The sequence below is a fragment of the Nicotiana attenuata genome, unplaced genomic scaffold, assembly GCF_001879085.1.
Source record: "Nicotiana attenuata strain UT unplaced genomic scaffold, NIATTr2, whole genome shotgun sequence".
Lineage (NCBI taxonomy): Eukaryota > Viridiplantae > Streptophyta > Magnoliopsida > Solanales > Solanaceae > Nicotiana > Nicotiana attenuata.
In genome coordinates this window covers 328,374-336,344 of record NW_017670932.1, presented here as the reverse complement: position 1 = coordinate 336,344, position 7,971 = coordinate 328,374, and the positions used below count along the sequence as shown (strand labels likewise).

At 34.3% G+C, this 7,971-nt stretch overlaps 1 non-coding gene across 1 annotated transcript; it reads left to right on the top strand.

Moving 5' to 3' along the window:
• Positions 1 to 6,749: 6,749 nt before the first annotated feature.
• TRNAT-GGU lies at positions 6,750 to 6,821 on the top strand. Its single transcript has one exon. It is a non-coding gene; the product is annotated as a tRNA-Thr (tRNA).
• Positions 6,822 to 7,971: the final 1,150 nt, after the last annotated feature.

The window sequence follows — 7,971 nt, the reverse complement described above, 5'->3', positions numbered from 1 at the left end:
CTCATTCACCCTAGCCATCAGAGTAAGATCATCAGTAAAGAATAGATGAGATATGCTGGGATCTTGGGGGCTTAGGTGTATGGGATCCCATTGGCAAATGTCAACTTCAAGAGAGATTCGACGGGAGAACATTTTCATACAAAGTATGAAAATATAAGGTGATAAGGGACATCCTTGTCTAATACCTCTGCTTGGACTAAAGAATTCAGTAGTTGAGCCATTAACTAGAATCGCTATATTGCTTGTACAAATCTAGTGCATGAATAATTTAGAGATTGATGGTAGAATATTAAAGAATTTAAGCGTACAATAAATAAAAGACCATTCTAGTCGGTCAAAAGCCTTTTCTAAATCTAGCTTTAGGATCATACTAGCCCTTTTTCCTTTTATTTTTTAAATTGATTGATGCTTTCCTGGACTATGATAGCATTGTCACTAGTTCTTCTAACCTTAACGAAACTTGCTTGAAAAGGGATAATCAAGTCATTAAGAAAGGGTATATTCTGTTAGCAATAATCTTTGTAATGACTTTGTATATCGTATTGCAGAGGCCAATTGGCCGATTTCTTTTAAAATGTTGGCATTATGGATTTTTGGAATACGGCAAATATAGGTATTATTAATACCCATTGGGGCTGTATTGTTGCGGAATACTTGGAGACAATAATTTATAACCGATGACCCAACGGTTTTCCAATATTTTTGATAGAAGAAAGGACGAATACCATCTGGCCCTGGTGCCTTAAAGGGTTTAAACGAAAAAACAACATTTGTGACCTCAAAAGGCATTAAGGGATTATCCAAGTTCTTGAGATCAGTTTTATTGAAGCTTATAGGATCTTGACGAATGTTCATCCAGTTGGTGGATTCATGAGATGTTGTGGAAGTGTTGAGGAAATATTGATGGGTATGTTTTAGAATTTCCAAATGATCATTGATCCAGTCACCTTGATCATTTTTAAAGAACATAATTTTATTTTTCCTTTTATTGTTAGAGGCCATGATGTGAAAGAACTTTGTACTAGCATCACCCTCTTGAACCCAAGAGATTCTGGCTCTAAGTTTCCAGTAGTCGTCTTCAATTTTCAGAAAGTTGTTGCATTCAATTTGTAATAAATATTCCAATTATTGAAGAAAAATACTATTAGGGTAGTGGTTTGATTCTTGAATGCCTTTTAACCTAGCCAGGATTCTTTTTTTCTTTCTGAAGATATCTCCAAAGACTTTATTTTTCCAGGCTTTAACAGTTCTAAAGGAATTAGACGATTCTAGGTAATTTGATCCCTTCCAACTTTCTTTTACTAGGTTGTTAAAGTCCGGGTGTCTGCACCAATATGTTTCTAGTCTAAATGGTTTTGGAAGGGCAATGTTTGATTTAGGGATTATTTGAAGAAGTAAAAGGTTGTGATCGGAGTGAGTTTTTGGGTAGATGTGTTACTGATGCATTAGTAAAGCAACTGATCAAATCACTATTAGCAAAGATTTTATCTAATCTCTCCATAATCAGACCTTTATTTTTCTTTCTACAATTTGTCCAGGTGTACTTGCATTCCTTAAAACCAAGATCAATGAAACAACATTTATTAAGGGAAAATTTCACATTAACAACTGAGCTCCCTACCAATTTTGTAGCCCATATTTCAATTTACAACCAACTAGCCCAAAAATAATAGGCTAAGATTCAACATCCAACCCCAATAGGTTCTCAAAATTACTATTTAATTTTTAAAAAAGATTCCTCAAGCTTTTAAGTTAATTTTCGAATCCGTAACTACGACTAGTTCAACAAACCAAATTCATTTGGGTGGTGAAAATTAGATTTTTAACAAGCTTAAATATGTGGGTTTAAATTTCGAATCTGATTTTGTGAGAAATTTGGAGTGGGTGTTATTTAGACTTGTTAGAAATAGTATAAGGAGGTTGTATATAAAATTTGAAGTCATTTAATGGAGATTTGGACTGGTTTTGAACAAGAATTGCAACTGAAAATCGTGGAAGAAGTTCGTCTACAGACACTTGTATAAAGGTGTATAAAAGTGTATAAGGTGTGTTTCTACACTCATATACGCTATTATACAAGATTATACATAGTTATACAAAAAACTGACTTCGTCTTCTTCCTAGCGTCTTCACTGAATTTAACTCTTATCTTGCTCAAATCTACTCCAAATCACTTCAAATTTAAATTTTGAACTCCTTTTGATATTTTCAATCAATTGGAATTACACCCAATCCAAACAATTAACAAATTCAAAAATACCCATTTTCGAAAGCAAATATTTGAATGGTCTTCAATGGTGGACTTCTACTCTTCAATTTTCTTACATTGCAATCAAGTGACACAAGAGTAGAAGCAGAAAATACATGGCCCCTTGAATCATATGTAGAAGATGTGAGAAGAAGAGAGAGTGAAAGCAATGGTTATGAGAACACAAATTTAACTCCATAGATGTTAGAGACAACGGTTGTAAGAACACATATTTTGAATTTGCTAGTGCTTTCAAAATATGTACAATGTGGGCTAGGTCGGGTAAAACTTAAAAACATGGGTCATTTTTTGTTATGGTGTGAAGTCATGTGTATTTTCTTGTAATTCTTTCATTTATCAATGCAGCTCCAAAGATAATTAGTACGATTTCTGTTAACATGGTTACCCGCTAATTTTTCATTTGAGTCTAATACATCATTAAAGTCCCCCTACTAGCCATGGCCCCTTAAAATTAGCATGCATGTTGATAATTTATTCCACATTTAATTTCTATAGTTAATATTAGTACTAGCATATATAGAGGTAACTAACCAAGTTTTGTGAGTAGGAAATACCTCAATGGTTGCACTAATTTCTTGACTTCTACGAGCAAAGCTAGGGACATTGGTAAGAGTATGGTCCCAGAGTATGACCATACCACTCGATTGTCCATCAGCTGGAATTTCGATCATGTCAGAGAAACCAAATGGATTTAGAAGAGGCATATGATTGTCCATTCTTGTTTCCGAGAGTGTGACCATGCAAGGACGATGGGTGTCAATCATTTCCCTATAATTTAACCTGAAATTATCATTGTTTCCACCACGAATGTTCCATATAATGAATGAGATAGCCCTATTCATGTTGATGTTCCAGTTGTGTAGGTCGCTATTTACCAGCACTCTTGTGCATGCACTGGGTTCCTTCTCTGGATGGGAACCAGGATCATTGCATGTTGCCCTACTGTTGGATTGGCTGGTGGTCTTATGTCCATTGTGCACTTATAAAGTGCCATTGGACAATTGAGGATTTGCCTTTGTTCTTGCATCTCCGTGAAGATAAACACTTTTACCTCGCCGAGATTTGAATCTTCGATTATTGATTCTGGGATTAAGTTGATGGGTTCCACTGCCTCCTCCATCATGTCCTCTTGATGTGGTAAGTTTGTTTGTGCATGAGGTTGTGATGGACCTTGGTGAGGTATTGGGGGTGCATGATGAGCATTTGGAGTTAGAGTTTGGTTTGCATGTGCACTCCATGGTATAAAAATTGGGTTGATGTTGGTCGCAATCTCCGGAGTGAAGAATGGTAGGCCCATCACTGAGTTTGCATTTTGGACTGGAACAAAGTGGGGTGGCATATTCCACTCTCCCATCATCATTTGAGTTGCATTGGGAGTCAAGTTTGGTGCTACTGGGTGAAGAATATTGTTCACCCAAATATGATTCATGTAGTTGTTCATCGACAACCGGATACCCTCCATGATTAGTTGGGCTAATAGTGAGCGTTTTGAAGTATAATCACTGTCTCTCTTCCGTTCAACATGATGTGGAAGGAGATGGAATGACTCATTAGTCCCAACTCCACCCAAGATAATGGTTGGTGATTCTCCGACAGCGGGGATTGGATGAAGATTGTGGGGGCATTCATTGTTTGTGGGTTGGGAGGTGTTTGGTTTTCCATGTTTTGAAGCCGATTGTGACGTAGGATTTGAATGAGGTTGTAACGTCTCCTGTTGGAGATAGGTATTCTTGGTGTTTTTTATTAAAGTGGAAGATCTTATAGATGACTTAGAAATTCTGTTGGTTTCTCGAAAAATCACTGAATCTATTTCAATGATTGTAGAATCAGTTTGCATGTCGTTTGGTTGGAGTAGCGTAGAGGATTTATTAAGAGAAGGAGCAGATTGGGTTTGGGGTAGGTGTTCCATATCATTGGCCATTTGGAACAAGGATGATTCTTGGTTTGACAGGTAGGTTTTGTCATTTGTGGCATGCATGGGGTAGTTAATATCATTAGTAGAGTGTTTTATGATATAGGCAAGTTTAGTAGTGGGTTGATTATTTCCATTAGTAGTATTATAGAGAGTGTAATTTGGGGAGTAGTCTGTAATAGTGGACACGTGTCCATTTGAGTTGTCTTTGTTATCTAATTCCTTTGTTTCTATATTATTTTCTTTTACTTTTCCGGGTGACTGGTTTGTGGTATTATCCAAAATCATGTCATGTTCCATTAGAACTGAAAAGTGGTTTTTTGAATGGATATCTATTTTGTTTATGGAGTATTCCCCAACATTAGGTTTTTTTCCCGTTCTATTATCCCCCAACGAGTTTTGTTTAGGATGGGCTTTGTAGTTTAAAATTTGAGATGTAAGGAACTTACCTATGGTGGTGTCGAAAATATTGACATTTATACCTGCCATTGATGGTGTTTCTAAGCTTTCATTCATCACATATTTTTCTTTCCTTTGTGAAAAGTGATTGTCTTCCATTCCTCGTTTGTATTTGATTTTTGCTCCTGCATGTAGCCACTCTGCTCAGTTTCTTCTTTTTCTTTTGTTACTGGGTTAGTTGTTTGATGCTTCATCTTTGTGCACTGGCCAGTAGAGTGTCCTAGATGTCCACAGTTCAAACATAGAAGCTTGTCACCCTCATATAATATTTGTTGTTTATGGGATCCTATCCACACATTGGATTTAGCTGGTTTGTTCAAAGGTAATTCGACACAAAGTCTGGCATACCGCTCACGTAGAGCTATTGATGTGCAAGCATCAACCTTGAGTATCCTTCCAATTGTGTTGCCCACTTTTTCTAGAATTTTCTCATCATAAAACTTTGTGGGGATCTAGGGTGGGCGTATCCAAATTGCAGTGAGTGTTTGTTTGGCTTTTGAAGGTACAAAATTTGGTCCCCAGTGTTGCACCGATAGGAAGTGACCAAAGATGAACCATGGTCCATTTTGTAATGCATTTATCATATTTTCCTCTTTGTTGAATCTCACTGTGTAGTAATCTTCACCAAGATCAAATAATGGAAATGCCTTTGTTGGCTTCCAAAGATCTGTCAGTTTGCGTTTGAGGATTTGGTGAAGGATTTTTTCCCCCTTCAAGTTTGATTATTACTGAGAATGTCCATGGGTAATAAATGCGTTGTTTATCTTCCCTGGTTACAGGAACCGCATATTCATTTTCCTGGGCTTCAGAAGCCTTTTCCCCTTCTTCCTTGATGATATCAACAGCCATAGGCAATAAATAACGGGGAGGTGAGGATATTGAGAAGCTTCTCTCTTGTTCATTGGTTAGAAGTTTATCCTTGAATGAGATAAGTTCGGTTATCTGAGGGAATTTAATATCCAGTGGTTTTGGAGGTAGTTCCTCTAGAGCAGTGTGGTTCTCCATTTGTTTTTCTGTATATAGGACTGTTTTGTTAATTGGTGGGGGTTGGTATTTGTTAGAGAGAAGGGAGAGTTTCTCTCACTTCAACTAAGTTCGCCTCATATATCAATTCCAAATAATTTTGATATGAAGTTGAATTTGGCAAATACCACTTTCAAACTTCAGATTGGTCTAATTTTGAAAACATGTTAATTTCCAAAAACTAAGCAGCAAAAATTAATATTTTTTTGTAAATTAGCCCATTAGTTTCCTATATATACAAGATTAGGATACTATTTATTCGATTTAACTAGATTTTCCTAGTTATAGAAAGTAACTAAATATATTTACAAAAAAATATATACAAATTCGGTCAAAAGCTCCAATTTATATACAATTTGTATATAACTTTTTGTTGTACATATCCAGTCAAAAGCTAAATTTTACGTAGAACGTATATACAACATGTATATAAATTTTTTCTACAAAATTCATTGAAGCACATACATCTTACATACAATTTATGTTAGTTGTATGTATTTTATATGTCGTTTATACACCCAACATAAAATATGTATACAATTTATTTACTTTTTTTTGGGGAATCTTACAGAAATGTCTCAATTAAGTCCTAACTTACCAACCTGTAGCCATTAATCATAGACTTACCAAAACTAACTTAACACATATATAAATTGAAAACCAAATAATTAAGATTCTTTCTCTCCAATAATCACATGCAAAGATCTCCTTCTATATTTTTAAGCGCGATCATCAATATTAGATACAAGACCGAAAGGAATTTGATGGATGAGGTAGCAAACAAGGTGACGATATACAAACACACACACACACACACACACACACACACACACACACACACACACACACATATATATATATATATATATATATATATATATATATATATATATATATGTATATGTTCCTATTTTCCATTATACCAACCAGATCCATTCGAAGGTTAGAAATCAACAAAAGAAAAAGTAAGTGGACCTGACCTATTGAATCATGNATGTACTTATGCATATATACTTATGTTTATAATATATGTACATATAGATATTTTATCCACATAGTGAATAATTCCGGAATTAAATCAAAAAGGCCCTTTTAACTCAGTGGTAGAGTAACGCCATGGTAAGGCGTAAGTCATCGGTTCAAATCCGATAAGGGGCTTTGTAAAAGTCCAATCTAGTATTCATATTTGAGGGGAGAATTGTATTTTTATTTGTAATAAAAAAAGTAGCTAACTGGATAATACATTATCATTATACTTAATTATTATACTTAGTTATAAAGTTGAACATTTGTTTAGTCAATTTTCATTATTATGAATTTCTGAATAATGAAAAGTCACTTTTTGAATCACCGAATATTCCTATTTTCCATTATACCAACCAAATCCATTCGAAAGGTTAGAAATCAACAAAAGAAAAAGTAAGTGGACCTGACCTATTGAATCATGACTATATCCGCTATTCTGATATTAAAATTCGATAGAGATGAAATTGGAGCAGTTGATTTTTTTTTGAATTTCATTTTTTTGTTTTGGACTCCACAAGAATTTGTCGATATTTCCGATTAAATCTTCTTGTTACTAGATTTTCTATAGGAAAAATTATAGGAATAAATTGTTATTCCTTTCCTCTACAGAGAAACCTTCCTTCCAACTCACATCATAAGAGGCATTTATTATCTTTCTTTGATTCTAGATCAAAGATTAATTTCATCATTAATTACTACCTAGATTATATATCTATATTATATTAAGTAGATTGTAGATTTCGATGTATATCTATCAAATCGTGGCTTCACGTACCAAATATTTCAATATCGTTGCATCCAGTATTTTTGCTTTGTTCCAACAGTGTGATGAAGAATAGATCCGGAAAAGAGACTTTCATTTACAGTTTCTTATTTATTGAATTTTATTGAATTTTCAATTTTCTAAAAGGAAAAAAGTAGATTATCTCTTTTTCTAACAGATAAAAGAATCTAAAAATAAATATTCGATCGAACTGTCTTTTTTCCTTCAATCCGTGGAAAGATATACTTTTATATGAAGTATGAAGGCAAGGGATCGCTTGGTCCTTGAAGAGTTCTTTCAAAACAAAGGATTAATTGAATTGTCTTATTAGGACAATTCATGGTTCATATGCTTAGTTAGAAGGAATAATCCAATGGAGTTCGTAGATTTACCTAGGTCAGTTTATGGGCCAATCAATAAAGGATTTTTATCTTCGAAGCCCATTGGAAAGGGCAGTGCAATATATATATATATATATATATATATATATATATATATATATATATATATATATATATA